Consider the following 16,815-nt stretch of genomic DNA (forward strand, 5'->3'; position numbering starts at 1 on the left):
TGCTGTCATTCCTCTCCCAAACTAAGAGCCATAAGGAGACTTCCTTAATCTTCTGCCTCCACCTGAACTGACTTGTCAGGAAGATGGCCACCTTAAGTCTAAGGTCTAGCCTTTATGCAAAGGTATGCTTTGGTAGCATCTCTAAAAGACCTCCTGCCTCCAGATCTCTCCCCTACTGTCTTACCACACTGCCTAAACATTCCAATTGTATAAATTGATTGCTGTATGACATTACCAAGAACATATGCTAAAATTATTTATAACAAGGATAAAGGTAACTGGTTAATTTTGGAAGGCATCCTTTTTTGTCTATTGAAAAAGTCTATCTTCATCATGTTTCTTTCCATAGCCCAAAGAAATTACAATTTAATTTTAAAATTCCTTCCTTTAGATTCATGCTTTTTGCATCTACATGACTCCTGGTTGGGAATGCAAACTCTGTTTAAGCTAGGAGTTAAACCATTTGAAACCATGGTTATCTTGGGATGCATTAGTGTGGTAGTGTGGACAAAGCCAGGCTTGAGTCCCACATATCTGCGTTCAAATCCCTGCTCTACTGGCTAGTAACTGTGTGGTTTTTGGGAAAGTCCCTTTAACTCTTTGGGCTTCAGTTTCTTGAGGATGATGAATTTCTTAATTCACAGGGTTTTGATTAAGAGAGGGAAAGAGAAGAGAGGGTCAGTTTATGTGGGTAATATAGAGCTATTGTGTAGACAGCTTTAGAGTCTCAAGAATTTCTCTGTAAGAGGTTGATAATGGATGAAAAGAATGGAAGAGGTGGGCACAGGCTAGGGGACTTGCTTGTTCTGTTTTAATGTGGTATCATACTTTTTTTTACTCATGTGATATATTTATTGGGGGTAGCTTACGGTGATGTGAAGGACAGAGGCTAAAGCCCTCTAAGCTTCCTATCGGTGCTGTCACTGGAGCTTAAGAACAGGCCAATATCAGAAGAGGTCCTGCATTTGCTGACGTCACACATTACAGAAGGCTGTACCTGTGCTGTGCTTAGTTGCTCAGTCGTGTCTGACTCTTTGAGACCCCATGGACTGTAGCCCACCACGCTACTCTGTCCATGGGATTCTCCAGGCAAGAATAGTGGAGTGAGTAGCCTTTCCCTTCTCCAGGGCGTCTTCCCAACCCAGGGATCGTACCCAGGTCTCCCACATTGCAGGTGGGTTCTTTACCATCTGAGCCACCAGGGAAGCCCAAGCAAGCCACTACGAGGCAGATGCTGCCTCTGCAAATAATAATAATAGCCACAAGCCAATAATAATAATAGCTGGTTTACATAGTGATTATTAATGTGCAAGGTATTGGTTTAAACACTTTAATTCAATTTCATCTTTCCAAAACCTCTAAGAGGTAAACACAATTGTTATCTTCATTCTATATGAAGAAACCGTTGGATGACAGATGTGTGACAAAGGTAGGAAATCTCTTCTTTTTAAAGACCATTTGGAGGCAGGACTCTGAACTCTCTCTTTTCTTCTAACCTCAGTATTTGCCTTTCCAGGGACAGAGAGAGCGTGGTCTAATATAATAGGTGCTGTGTTTTAAATATGGCTGAGTGACTGAGTCTGGAGGTTTCAACCTTGATAAGCAATTTGATGAGGGGATAGCAGATTTTGTCTTTGAGGATCAAACCAATGCTGTCCCAAAGATGTCCACTCCCCTAAACACCCCGTAATGGTTAATTTTCTGTGTTAATTTGGTTACACTATGGTGCCCAGTTGTTTTTCAAACACTAGTCTAAATATTGTAAAGGTATTTTGTAGATATGATTAATATCTAAAATTGGTTGACTTTTTCACAATTTAAAATTTATTTTTTTAATTGAAGTATAATTGACATATAACACTGTATTAGTTTCAGGTATACAACACGATTCAATATTTGTCTACATTGCAAAATGCTGACCACAATGTCTTTAACACTCATTAGCATACATAGTTACAATTTTTTTTTTATATTGAGAACTTTTAAGACCTACTCTTAGCAACTTTCAAATATGCAATACAGTATTATTAACTATAGTCCCTGTAGGGTGAGGGAGTTAGAGAAGACGAGGTTTGGAAAAAGAAAGAGACCAGCACTTTACAGGAACAGATCACCTTTAATGAGGCAAGAAGGGGCAGCAGTCAGATAAGTGAGCTGCTGCACTAACCCAAGAAAAGAACAAGTTTATCTAGGCATATATGTGGAACTACTATCTTAAGGGAGCCTGTTCTTCTCCAAGGTTGTTTGGAGTAGTTATCTCTCAAATGGCTGGGGCAAGGAACTCTAGAGATCGGCCAGAGTCTGGACCAGCTGGGAGCTGGGTGTAATCAACCTTAAAGTCCATTTTTTTTTTCCCTGTGGGTGAGAGAGTTCTTTGTTTTGCATAGAATGGTGGGGAGAACCAGGAGGGGAGTTTTAACTCCAGGCTATTTTGAGCCATGTAACTTTTCTTCAGTTACTATGATTTTGACCCTCCTGTTCATTTGTTTTGTGCCTCTCCCCTTGCCACCCAGAAATCACCAATCTTTCTCTGTGTCTATAAGTTTAAGTTTTGTTGTTGGTTGGTTGGTTTTGTTTTTAGATTCCACATATAAGTGAGATCATATGGTAGTTGTCTTTCTCTTTCTGATTTACTTCACTTTGTATGATAATCTCTAGTTGCATCCATGTTGCTGCAAATGGCATTATTTCATTCTTTTTTATGGATGAGTAATGTTCCATTGTGTATATGTACCACATCATTTTCATACATTCCTCTGTCATGGACACTTAGCTCTCGCTTGCAGTAATTGGTTTAACATGCTATGGTCTAGTACAAGCAATCTTAACATGTTTGCCATGAAAGATTCTATAGAATGTAGCCATCCTAGCCACCTGGAGATGATTGCTAGACACATGCCATTTAAGGGTTTTGCCACAGCTTCACTTTCAGCTTCAAAAACATCTTCAGTTGGGTGAGTGAGGGTCTGAAAAAAAAGGAAAAAGTAGACTCAATCGGCTGCTCACCTCCTAAGCCTTAGCACCATGAAGTTCTATCAGACTTATCAGTTGAGTTGCCAGCAGCAGAAGTAGTAGCAAAATATATTAGGATTCCAGTAAGGTATAATATGCATGTAGTGCCAGAAAAGAATCCTGGCAGATTTTAGCTGGGGTTTTGTCATTTCTGTGAGAAATGGTACAGTTACACTAACCTTCCTTATTAGCTGCAGCCCATCCCTCCGCACCCACTTGAGATTGCTCCTCCTACTTAATAGACATTGTACAAGTATTTGACACATTTCTGCTGTGTGGAAATCCCTTTGCTTCTGCCTCTCTGACCCAAGCCCCCTCCCACCTTGCTTTCTCTGATATTTTCCTGTTGGCAGTCCCAGGGCAAGATTAAAGCACTAGGTTTAAGGTCTAGCACTAGGTTTAAGCTTGCTGAACATAAAAGCATTAAAATCTACAAAGATGAGAAAGAGATAAAAGCATTCGATTTCCCTGTGTAGGGACATCATCTTCCTCCACATTAACTCTACTTTCAAATGAATTCTAGCAATGAACTATAGCCGCAAATGAGATTGCATATGGAATAGATGGATGGATAAGTGAATAGATAGATGGATGGATTTAAATGTATGTATGTGAAGGGTGGGGTATATGTGTAGATATGCAGAAAGGCATAAAAGTATATAAACACTCTGATTTCTAAGTCTTTTTAAAGCTCCATAGAATGATTAGAAATAGACTATCTGGGGAATTTCGTACCTGTTGAACAAATGAATGAGTAGAGAAGATTTGGATCTATGGGGAAGATCACAGTGAAATAGGGTTAATAGAAGAGCACTTCAGCAATGGTTCAGCAAGGACTTCCAGAAATCCACTCAATAAAATCAATAAGAACATTGGCAAAAAATTATTAAAAGTCAATTTTGGGGGAATTCCCTGGCGGTCCAGTGGTTAGGACTCCACACTTTCAGTGCTGAGGGAATGGATTCCATCCCTGGTTGGGAAACTAAGATCCTGTGGCACGACTCCCCTCTAAAAACTCAACTTTTTCAGGATTCTAGAATTAGCCAAAGGCTTGCAACAATCCAAAAATCAATTATTCAAGAAAAATGACTGAATCCCCAAGTAAGCTGTGTGGCATTTTAACTTATTCTATTCTAATCCCTGTCTCATTGCCTCCACAGTAGCTTTGAAAAACAGCAACCTGATAATACCAGTAATTGTGAAAATTTGTAGCCTAGAAGCCACTGGAGGGGGCAGGTTGGGTTTGAGGTCCTCAAAAAGTCCCATTCCCAGAGAAATGTTACAATTTGACCTATCTGAAAGTTCTTGGAAACACCAACACATATGACTCATCATTATTTGCCCTGGCTCAGAGCTCACTGTACACAAAAAGCCTATTTTGTTTGTTTGTTTTAATAAACTTTCTTTTTTTAAGAGCAGTTTTGGGTTTAGAGAAAAACAGGAGGAAGTACAGACTTTGCATATACTATCCTTCCTTCCTCTCCTAATAATAACTATTATTATTAATAGCTTATATTATTGTGGCACACTTGTTAACAGCCGATGAACCAATACTGACACATCATTATTAATGAAAGTCTGTAGTTTACAGGAAGTTCACTCTTTCAGCTGTATATTACATGGCTATTTTGACAAATACATAGTGCCATGTATCTACCATTACAGTGTCATGCAGAAGCGTTTCACTGTCCTAAAAGTCCCCTATCCATCATGTATTCATTCCCCACTCCCCTCCTTCTGAACTGGTAGCAATTGCTAATCCTTTTACTGTCTCTATAGTTTTGCCTTTTCCTGAATGTCATATGAATGGAATCATAGAGTATGTAGCCTTTTCAGACTGGCTTCCCTTGTGGCTCAGCTGGTAAAGAATCTGCCTGTAATGTGGGAGACCTGGGTTCGATCCCTGGGTTGGGAATATCCCCTGGAGAAGGGAAAGGCTACCCACTCCAGTATTCTGGCCTGGAGAATTCCATGGACTACAGTCCATGGGGTTGCAGAGTCCGACATGACTGAGCGACTTTCACTTTTACTTTCTTTCACTTTACTTATCAATATGCATTTAAGTTTCCTCCATGTCTTTTCATGGCTTCATAGCTCATTTAGTTTCATTGCTAAATAATATTATATTGTATACATGTACTAATTTGTTTATCCCATTTACATATTAAAGGACATCTTGGTGGCTTCCATATTTTGGCAATTAGGAAGGAATAAAGCTGCTATAAAAAGTCACGTGCTTGTTTTTGTGTGGACATAACTTTTCAACTTAAAATCATGCATGCTAGGCTTCCACATTATGTGAACCAAAAACTTCCAGATGTCCAAGCTGGATTTAGAAAAGGAAGACGAACTAGAGTTCAAACTGCCAAAATTCGCTGGATTATAGAGAAAGCAAGAGAATTTTAGAAAAACATCTATGTTTCATCAACTACACTAGCCTTTGACTGTGTGGATCATGACAAACTGTGGAAAGCTCTTAGAGAGATGGGAATACCAGACCATCTTACCTATCCTGTGAGAAACCTGTATGCAGGTCAAGAAGCAACAGTTAGAACCCTGTATGGAACAAGTGATTGGTTCAAGATCAAGAAAGGAGTATGACAGGGCAGTCTTCTGTCACCCTGTTTGTTTAACCCATATGCTGAGCACATCATGAGAAATGCCGGGCTGGATGAGTTAAAAGCTAGAATCAAGATAGGTGGGAGAAACTCCAACAACCTCAGATATGTGGATAATACCACTCTAATGGCAGAAAGTGAAGAGGAACTAAAGAGCCACTTGATGAGGGTGAAGGAGGAGAGTGGAAGAGTGGCTTAAGACTAAATATTAAAAAAACTAAGATCATGGCATCCGACCCCATTACTGCACGGTAAAAAGAAGAATCAAAGGTGGAAGAGGTGACAGATTTCCTCTTCTTGCACTCCAAAATCACTGCATATGGTGACTGTAGCCATGAAATCAGAAGACGATTGTTTCTTGGCAGGAAAGTGATGACAAATCTAGACAGTGTGTTGAAAAGGAGAGACATTACTCTGCTGACAAAGGTCTGTATAGTCAAGGCTATGGTCTTCCCAGTGGTCATGTACTGTTGTGAGAGCTGGACTGCAAAGAAGGCAGAATGCCAAAGAAATAATGCCTTCGAACTGTGTGGTGCTAGGGAAGACTCCTGAAAGTCCCTTGGACAGCAAGGAGATCAAACCAGTCAATCTTAAGGGAGATCAACCCTGAATATTCACTGGAAGGACTGATGCTGAAGTTGAATGAAGGTCCAGTATTTTGGTCATCTGGTGTGAACAGACAACTCATTGGAAAAGTCCCTGATGCTGGGAAAGATTGAGGGCAGAAGGAGAAGAGGGCATCAGAGGATGAGATGGCTGGATGCCATCACCGATGCGATGAACATGAACTTGGGCAAACTCCAGGAGATGGTGAGAGACAGGGAGGCCTGGCGTGCTGCAGTCCATGGGGTTGCAAAGAGTTGGACACAACTGGGAGACTCAACAACATCAACTTTTGAACTCATTTTATTTTTCAATTAATTTTTATTGGAGTATAGTTGCTTTACAACTTTGTGTTAGTTTCTACTGTACAGCAAAGTCAATCAGTTGTATGTATACATATATTCCCTCTTTTTTAGATTTCTTTCCCATTTGGATCACCGAAGAGCACCGAGTAGAGTTCCCTGTGCCATGTAGTAGGTTCTCACTAGTTATCTATTTCATACATAGTATCAATAGTGTATGTATGTCACTTCGAGTCTCCCAATTCATCCCACCTCCCCTTTCCCACCTTGGTGTCCATATATTTGTTCTTTATGTCTCTGTCTCTATTTCTGTTTTGCAGATAAGATCATCTATACCATTTTTTTAGACTCCACATATATGCATTAATATATGATATTTGTTTTTCTTTTTCTGACTTTACTCTGTAGGACAGTCTCTAGGTCCATCCATGTCTCTATAAAATGATCAAATTTCATTCCTATGGCTGAGAAATATTCCATTGTATATATGTACCACATCTTCCCTATCCATTCCTCTGTTGATGGACATCTAGGTTGCCTCCATGTCCTGGCCATTGCAAACAGTGCCACAATGAACATTGGGGTGCATGGTGCATGTGTCTTTTTGAATTACGGGTTTTTATGGGTATGTGCCTAGTAGTGAGATTGCTGAGCCATATGGTGTTTTTATTCCTAGTTTTCAAGGAACCTCCATACCATTCTCCATAGTGGCTGTATCAATTTACATTCCCACCAACAGTGCAAAAGGGTTCCCTTTTCTCCACACCTTCTCCAACATTTATTGTTTGTACAATTTTTAATGATGGATGTGAAGTGACAACTAATTGCAATTTTGATTTGCATTTCTTTAATAATTAGTGATGTTGAGCATCTTTTCCTGTGTTCATTGGCCATCTGTATGTCTTCTTTGGAGAAATGTCTGTTTACGTCTTCTGCCCATTTTTTGATTGGGTTTTTTGTTTTTCTGACATTGAGCTGCTTTGAGCTGCTTATATATTTTGGAGGTTAATCCCTTATCAGTTGCTTCATTTGCAAATATTTTCTCCTGTTCTTAGTGTTGTCCTTTACTTTTGCTTATGGTTTCCTTTGTTGTGCAGAAGCTTTGAAGTTTAATTAGGTCCCACTTGTTAATTTTTGTTTTTTGTTTTCATTACTCTAGGAGGTGGGTCCAAAAAGATCCTGCTGTGACTTATATCAGAGTATTTGATATGTCTTCCTCTAAGAGTTTTATAGTGTCTGACCTTACATTCAGGTCTTTAATCCATTTTGAGTTTATTTTTGTGTATGGTATTAGGAAGTGTTCTAATTTCATTCCTTTACATGTAGCTGTCCAGTTTTCCCACCACCACTTATTGAAGAGGTTGTCTTTTCTGCATTTTATATTCTTGCCTCCTTTGTCATAGATTAGGTGATCAACTCATTATAATAACAAGGACTGTGGTTGCTGGATTGTATGGTGAGACTCTGTTTAGTATGTAGACTATGTTTAGAACTGTAAGTCTGTATTCCAAAACAGCTGTACCATTTTGCATTCCTACCAGCAATTGATGCTGTCAGTGTTTTGGATTTGAACCATTCTAATAGGTGTGTGGTGGCATCTCATTGTTTTAATGATGTATGATGAGGAACATCTCTTTATATGCTTATTTGCCATGTATATGCTTTCTATGATGAGGTTTCTATTCATATATTTTTCCCATGTTATAATTCAGCTGTTTGTCTTCTTATTGTTGAATTTTAAAGGTTCTTTGCATGTTTTGAATGCAAGTCCTTTTTCTTTTTTTTTCCATTTATTTTTATTAGTTGGGGGCTAATTACTTTACAATACTGTAGTGGTTTTTGTCATACATTGACATGAATCAGCCATGGATTTACATGTATTCCCCATCCCGATCCCCCCTCCCACCTCCCTCTCTACCCAATTCCTCTGGGTCTTCCCAGTGCACCAGGACCAAGCACTTGTCTCATGCATCCAGCCTGGGCTGGTGATCTGTTTCACCATAGATAATATACATGTTTCGATGCTGTTCTCTTGAAACATCCCACCCTCACCTTCTCCCACAGAGTCCAAAATTCTGTTCTGTACATCTGTGTCTCTTTTTCTGTTTTGCATATAGGGTTATCGATACCATCTTTCTAAATTCCATATATATGTATTAGTATACTGTATTGGTCTTTATCTTTCTGGCTTACTTCACTCTGTATGATGGGCTCCAGTTTCATCCATCTCATTAGAACTGATTCAAATGAATTCTTTTTAATGGCTGAGTAATATTCCATGGTGTATATGTATCACAGCTTCCTTATCCATTCGTCTGCTGATGGGCATCTAGGTTGCTTCCATGTCCTGGCTATTATAAACAGTGCTGCGATGAACATTGGGGTGCATGTGTCTCTTTCAGATCTGGTTTCCTCCTGCAAATAGTGAGAGTTTCACTTCTTCTTTTCCTATCTGGATTCCTTTTACTTCTTTTTCTGCTCTGATTGCTGTGGCCAAAACTTCCAAAACTATGTTGAATAGTAGTGGTGAGAGTGGGCACACTTGTCTTGTTCCTGATTTCAGGGGAAATGCTTTCAATTTTTCACCATTGAGGGTAATGTTTGCTGTGGGTTTGTCATATATAGCTTTTATTATGTTGAGGTATGTTCCTTCTATTCCTGCTTTCTGGAGAGTTTTAATCATAAAAGGATGTTGAATTTTGTCAAAGGCTTTTTCTGCATCTATTGAGATAATCATATGGTTTTTATCTTTCAATTTGTTAATGTGGTGTATTACATTGATTTGCAGATATTAAAGAATCCTTGCATTCCTGGGATAAAGCCAACTTGGTCATGATGTATGATTTTTTAATATGTTGTTGGATTCTGTTTGCTAGAATTTTGTTAAGGATTTTTGCATCTATGTTCATCAGTGATATTGGCCTGTACTTTTCTTTTTTGTAGCATCTTTGTCTGATTTTGGAATTAGGGTGATGGTGGCCTCATAGAATGAGTTTGGAAGTTTACCTTCTGCAATTTTCTGGAAGAGTTTGAGTAAGATAGGTGTTAGCTCTTCTCTAAATTTTTGGTAGAATTCAGCTATGAAGCCATCTGGTCCTGGGCTTTTGTTTCCTGGAAGATTTCTGATTACAGTTTCTATTTCCTTGCTTGTAATGGGTCTATTAAGATCTTCTATTTCTTTCTGGTTCAGTTTTGGAAAGTTATACTTTTCTAAGAATTTGTCCATTTCATCCAAGTTGTCCATTTTATTGGCATAGAGCTGCTGGTAGTAGTCTCTTATGATCCTTTGTATTTCAGTGTTGTCTGTTGTGATCTCTCCATTTTCATTTCTAATTTTGTTAATTTGGTTCTTCTCCCTTTGTTACTTAATGAGTCTTGCTAACGGTTTGTCAATTTTGTTTATTTTTTCAAAAAACCAGCTTTCAGCTTTGTTGATTTTTGCTATGGTCTCTTTAGTTTCTTTTGCATTTATTTCTGCCCTAATTTTTAAGATTTCTTTCCTTCTACTAACCCTGGGGTTCTTCATTTCTTCCTTCTCTAGTTGCTTTAGGTGTAGAGTTAGGTTATTTATTTGACTTTTTTCTTGTTTCTTGAGGTAAGCCTGTAATGCTATGAACCTTTCCCTTAGCACTGCTTTTACAGTGTCTCATAGGTTTTGGGTTGTGGTGTTTTCATTTTCATTCATTTCTATGCATATTTTGATTTCTTTTTTGATTTCTTCTATGATTTGTTGGTTATTCAGAAGTGTGTTATTTAGCCTCCATATGTTTGAATTTTTAATAATTTTTTTCCTGTAATTGAGATCTAATCTTACTGCACTGTGGTCAGAAAAGATGACTGGAATGACTTCAATTTTTTTGAATTTACCAAGGCTAGATTTATGGCCAAGGATGTGATCTGTTCTGGAGAAGGTTCCGTGTGCACTTGAGAAAAAGGTGGAGTTGATTGTTTTGGGGTGAAATGTCCTATAGATATCAATTAAGTCTAGTTGGTCCATTGTGTCATTTAAAGTTTGTGTTTCCTTGTTAATTTTCTGTTTAGTTGATCTATCCATAGATGTGAGTGGGGTATTAAAGTCTCCCACTATTATTGTGTTACTATTAATTTCCTCTTTCATACTCATTAGCATTTGCCTTGCATATTGTGGTGCTCCTATGTTGGGTGCATATATATTTATAATTGTTATATCTTCCTAGATTGATCCTTTGATCATTATGTAGTGTCCTTCTTTGTCTCTTTTCACAGCCTTTATTTTAAAGTCTATTTTATCTGATATGAGTATTGCGACTCCTGCTTTCCTTTGGTCTCCGTTTGCATGAAATATTTTTTTCCAGCCCTTCACTTTTAGTCTGTATGTGTCCCTTGTTTTGAGGTGGGTCTCTTGTAGACAGCATATATAGGGGTCTTGTGTTTGTATCCATTCAGCCAGTCTTTGTCTTTTGGTTGGGGCATTCAACCCATTTACATTTAAGGTAATTATTGATAGGTATGGTCCCGTTGCCGTTTACTTTGTTGTTTTGGGTTCACGTTTATACAACCTTTCTGTGTTTCCTGTCTAGAGAAGATCCTTTAACATTTGTTGAAGAGCTGGTTTGGTGGTGCTGAATTCTCTCAGCTTTGGCTTGTCTGTAAAGCTTTTGAATTCTCCTTCATATCTGAATGAGATCCTTGCTGGATACAGTAATCTAGGCTGTAGGTTATTCTCTTTCATTACTCTAAGTGCGTCCTGCCATTCCCTTCTGGCCTGAAGGGTTTCTATTGATAGATCAGCTGTTATCCTTATGGGAATCCCTTTGTGTGTTATTTGTTGTTTCTCCCTTGCTGCTTTTAAGATTTGTTCTTTGTGTTTGATCTTTGTTAATTTGATTAATATGTTTCTTGGGGTGTTTTGCCTTGGGTTTATCCTGTTTGGGACTCTCTGGGTTTCTTGGGCTTGGGTGGCTATTTCCTTCCCCATTTTAGGGAAGTTTTCAGCTATTATCTCCTCGAGTATTTTCTCATGGCCTTTCTTTTTGTCTTCTTCTTCTGGGAGTCCTATGATTCGAATGTTGGGGCGTTTCACATTGTCCCAGAAGTTGTCCTCATTTCTTTTGATTCTTTTTTCCTCTCTGCTTCATTTATTTCCACCATTTTATCTTCTACCTCACTTATCCTATCTTCTGTCTCCGTTATTCTACTGTTGGTTCCCTCCAGAGTGTTTTTGATCTCACTTATTGCATTATTCATTTTTAATTGACTCTTTTTTATTTCTTCTAGGTCCTTATTAAACATTTCTTGCATCTTCTCAATCTTTATCTCCAGGCTATTTATCTGTAACTCCATTTTGTTTTCAAGATTTTGAATCATTTTTATTATCATTATTCTAAATTCCTTTTCAGGTAGATTCCCTATCTCCTCCTCTTTTGTTTGACTTGGTGGGCATATTTCATGTTCCTTTACCTGTTGGATATTTCTCTGCCTTTTCATCTTGTTCAGATTGCTGTGTCTGGAGTGGGCTTTCTGTATTCCGGTGGTCTGTGGTTCCTTTTTAATGTGGAGGTTTCACCCAGTGGGTGGGGTTGGACGATTGGCTTGTCAAGGTTTCCTGGTTAGGGAAGCTTTCGTCGGTGTTCTGGTGCATGGAACTGGATTTCTTCTCTCTGGAGTGCAATGGAGTGTCCAGTTATGAGTTTTGAGAGGGGTCTATGTATTAGGTGTGACTTTGGGCAGCCTGTATGTTGACGCTCAGGGCTATGTTCCTGCATTGCTGGAGAATTTGCGTGGTATGTCTTGCTCTGGAACTTATTGGCTCTTGGGTGGTGGTTGGTTTCAGTGTAGGTATGGAGGCTTTTGGATGGTGTCTTATTACTTAATGGTTCAAGTAGTCAGGAGTTTTCTGGTGTTCTCAGGTTTTGGGCTTTAGTCTTCCTGCCTCTGGATTTCAGTTTTATTCTTCCAGTAGTCTCAAGACTTCTCCAACTATACAGCACTGATAATAAAACTTCTAGGTTAATGGTGAAAAGAGTCTCCACCTTGAGGGACACCCAGAGAGGTTCAGAGAGTTACATGAAGAAGAGGAGAGGGAGGAGGGAGATAGAGATGAGCAGGAGGAAAAAAAGGGGGACTCAAGAGGAGAGAGACAGATCTACACAGTTCTCTGTTCCCGAAGTGTTCTCCATAGCCCAGAGACCCACAGTGATTCACAGAATTGGATTGGGAAGAGAAGGGGAAGGGAGGAAATAGAGGTGTTCTGAGGTAGAAAATGGAGAGTCAAAAGTGGGAGAGAGTAATCAACACACTCCTGAGTAAAAATGGGTACTGAATATTGGATTCTTAAATGTCCAAAATTGATATCAAATACTGAAAAACAAAGATTAAAAATCTAGAGGTTAGACTCTTAAAAATACAATATTAAAAACAAAAACAAAAAATTTTAGAAATATATATGAAGTTTGGTTTAAAAATATGGCTTCTCCTTTTTTTTGCAAGGTTATAGTGAAATGAAAATGAAAATGAAGGAGTGATAGAGGAGTAATAGAGGACTTTAAAAGAAAATAAGAGAAAAAAATAAAACAAGAAAAAAATTTTTTTCCTAATTAAAAAAATAGTAGAAATATATGAAAATGAAAATGAAAGTTAAGGAGTAATGGGGGAGTAATAGGGAATTTTAAAAGAAAATAGAAAAAATTAAAAAGAAAAGGAAAAAATTTTTTAATAAAAAGAAAGTAAAATTATATCTAGGAATTTCTCTGCAGCTGTTGCAGTCAGTGTGGGTTCGGTTCAGTTTCAGATAACTCCTTGTTCCAGTTTACACTTCTCGATATTTATAGGCCCCTTCCAGTGTAGTCGGTGTTACCTACAGGGATTTTAATCTGTTGCACCGGTCCCTTCTGAAGCGGTTGCCTTTGTTTATTTGGCTTCTGTTTGCCGGTCTCTTCAGTGTCTAATTTCTGCCCTGACAGGCGGGCGGAGGTGGTCTCTTGTTTAGGTTCGCTTGTTGCCAGGAGCCAACACATGAGACCCTACCCATGACAAGGTCATGAGGGAGAAAACCTGACAGGCAAGGTGGATCAGGTTTTCAGGGGTTTCAAAAAGGCCAGCTCACGAGATCCCACCCATGACAAGGTCATGAGGAGAAAGCCTGACAGGCAAGGCAGATCAGGTTTTCAGGGATTTCGAAAAGCTGCCCCGGGCGCTCACCTTAAAGATGATATCTGTCTTTCTGACGCCTGCCTCAATAGACTACTCCCTAATTTCTGTGACACAGGCAGAAGGCCTTCCCCGATCTCTTCCCAAATAAGAATCAATTTAGAACTTTAATCAGTAAGTTTCCCAGGTGGTGGTATTTTATGAGATTATCCAGGGTGAAAGGAGCGTTTTAATTTAAACTCCTTTGCTGGTAGTTTGTTAGCCAAATGCATTTATGCCCTTGGTACTAATATGCATGATTGCTTATAATATCCTAATCATAAAATAGCATAAAGAGCCTGATTATATAAAAGCCCTAATAGACATAGAGCCTTTTTGAGGGGTTAAGGAGTCCTATTAGAAAACATAAGAAAAATTATTCTATAGGTGGTTATTGGGTTGACGTTTGCTTGCTGTGTTTTGCTTGCTGTGTTTTTGCTTTTAATGTGCTAAGGTTGTGTTATAGAAACCATTGTTAATATAGTTAAAGATCTAGAGAAATAAGAACTTAGCCTTAGTATGGTAACAATGAGATGGTTGTTAATTGTCAGCCAGGAGTGCTAGGCAGAAGCTGCCTCACCAAAGTCACAGAGTCAGTATGGGGTAAACTTCTTAGATAAACACAACTGACAACTTTTGCAGAAGGATTAATTTTTGTATTAACAAGGATATAATTCTACTCTGTACTATTGCCCTATGAGACTACTACCTTTCAGTTAAGGTCACCATAAAAACGGAAAATAGGTTTACATTCAGCTGACCTGCATAAAATGTTAATAGCCCCAAGGCCAGAAGATCATGTGCTAAGAATTATTATAGAATTAGAAAGCAAAAAACATCCTGCTTTTCCTAAAAAACAAAATGATGTAATACTAATCCTGTGTAAGCATTAGTAAGCATCTTGTACCTTGAAAACGTTCTGAGAAAGGGTATAAAACCTGTTGTCAAAAAGTAAAACACAGACTTGGCCCTATCAAGGCTGGTCTCATGTGTCTTCTCTCTCTCTCACTGACGCTGTTCATCCTGAGGGTACCCCCTGGATCCTGCCGAGGCTGAACCCTGGCAGCTTGTTCAGTCCTGCTGCTGGGAGGGAGGGGCGCTGCAGACAGATATCGCTGTATGTGGGTAGCATTCACAGTGTTCCGGCCACACTGGGCTTGCCCTGGCTCACGGGTGTGTGCTATCCCCGACTACACTGCTCAGGCTCCCGGATGCTCTATATGGAGCAGGCCCTGCGTTGCATGCGGTTCCAGTTTTCGGGTATTCCACAAAAGTGCAGACTCGGTTGGGCCTGCGTTTTGTGCCTTCCCCAGCCTGAGCAGCTCAGGCAGCCAGGAGCTTGACGGGTGCACTCTCCCTGGGTGCGGTGCGCCTTCTCCCCTCCGCGGTCCCAGCCTCAGTTTCCATGCGCCAGTCGGGTGCGTGCACCTTGTGTCTATTCTTGGGAGCTGGCCTCTAGCCACGGTCCTCCAGGCAGATGTCGACCATCCAGAAACTCAGGAAGTCTTTGGTTAGAAACTGGAGGCCTGTTTGCAGTTTGGTAGGGGATGCCGTCTCTGGGGCTGAGTTTGCCCCTTTCCCCTCCCCTCTGCCTCCTGCCTCCAGTGGGGATGGGCCGGTCCGCAGCCGGCTAGCTCTTCTCTGGAATTGCTCAGTCCCTTTGTTCTGCGAATGGCCGGCAGTGTGTTCGGGCCAGTTACTTTTCTCTCTCTCTCTTGCTATCCCATAGTTTAAGTTGCTATCTCACGTTAGCTCCCTCTGATTGCCCTCAGGGCATTCGGCCTGGTCCTTACCCTAAGCAATGCTGCCCACTTCTCTCCATTCAGCCCCCACTTGCTGGTTGCGGATGCGGGCGTCTGGGGTGCTTTTCTGCTGGGAGTTGCTTTTAGGCATGTAATCTGTGGGTTTTATTTATTTTTCCTCCCAGTTAGGTTGCCCTCTGAGATTCGAAAACTTCCCCCAGGCCCACCCGTGAGAGGGTTTCCTGGTGTTTGGAAACTTCCTCTATTACAACTCCCTTCCCAGGACGGGTCTCCATCCCTAACTCTATTGTCTCTCTTTTTATCTTTTATATTTTGTCCTACCTCCTTTTGAAGACAATGGGCTGCTTTTCTGGGAGCCTGATGTCTTCTGCTAGCGGTCAGAAGTTGTTTTGTGAAGTTTGCTCAGCGTTCAAATGTTCTTTCGATGAATTTGTAGGGGAGAAAGTGGTCTCCCCGTCCTATTCCTCCGCCATCTTGGCTCCCAACCCCACAAGTCCTTTTTCTGTGTTTTGAAAATACTTCCTTCTAGTCTGTGGCTAACCTTTACATTCTCAGTAGTGTCTTTTGCAGAGCAGAATTTTTAATTTTAATGAAGTCCAACTTATCAGTTTTTTCCTTCTTAGACCATGCTTTTGCTGTTATGTCTAAAAAGTTATCATCAGGCCATCAGATGGATTTGGCTTAGGATCCAACTACCCACTCATTTTCTATGCTTTATGACTTTGGGCAAGTCTCCAGAAACCTTCATTTCTGTAAATTAAAATGAGATGATATTTATGAAATAAAATGATAAAAAGCCCTAAAAGAGCAAAAAGCAAAATATAGGGAAGAAATAAAAGTCATTACCAAATCAAAGTTTACCTATCTTCTAGAAGTTTTATAGTTTGTGTTTGACATTTATATCTGTGCTCCATGTCCAATTAATTTTTTTTTCATGTGCAGCTTTTTATTTGATTTTAGTATTCATTGTAAAATTTGTGCTATTTTGTATATGAATAGTGTTTTGTACATATTAGTAGATTTTCTCCCCCATGCTCAATTAAAGTCATTTTTGTAAAAACAGCATTGCTCTTTAACACACTAGTCTTTGTGCTTAATTTGTTTTTTTTAATAGCTTCTCTTTGTATAGATTCATTTCTTTTTGCATGTAGTGGTCCAGTTATTCTAGCACCATTTGTTGAAAAGATTATTCTTTATCCATGTAATTGCCTTTGCAGCTTTGTTAAAGATTAGTTGAGTGTATTTGTGTGGGTCTATTTTGGGGTTCTCTATTCTATTCCAGTAATCTATTTGTTTATTCTTTCACAAATAGCAGACTGTGTTGATCACTATAGCTTTAAAGTAAGTATT

This window comes from Dama dama, chromosome X (genome assembly GCF_033118175.1).
Source record: "Dama dama isolate Ldn47 chromosome X, ASM3311817v1, whole genome shotgun sequence".
In the NCBI taxonomy this organism is placed as follows: Eukaryota; Metazoa; Chordata; class Mammalia; order Artiodactyla; family Cervidae; genus Dama; species Dama dama.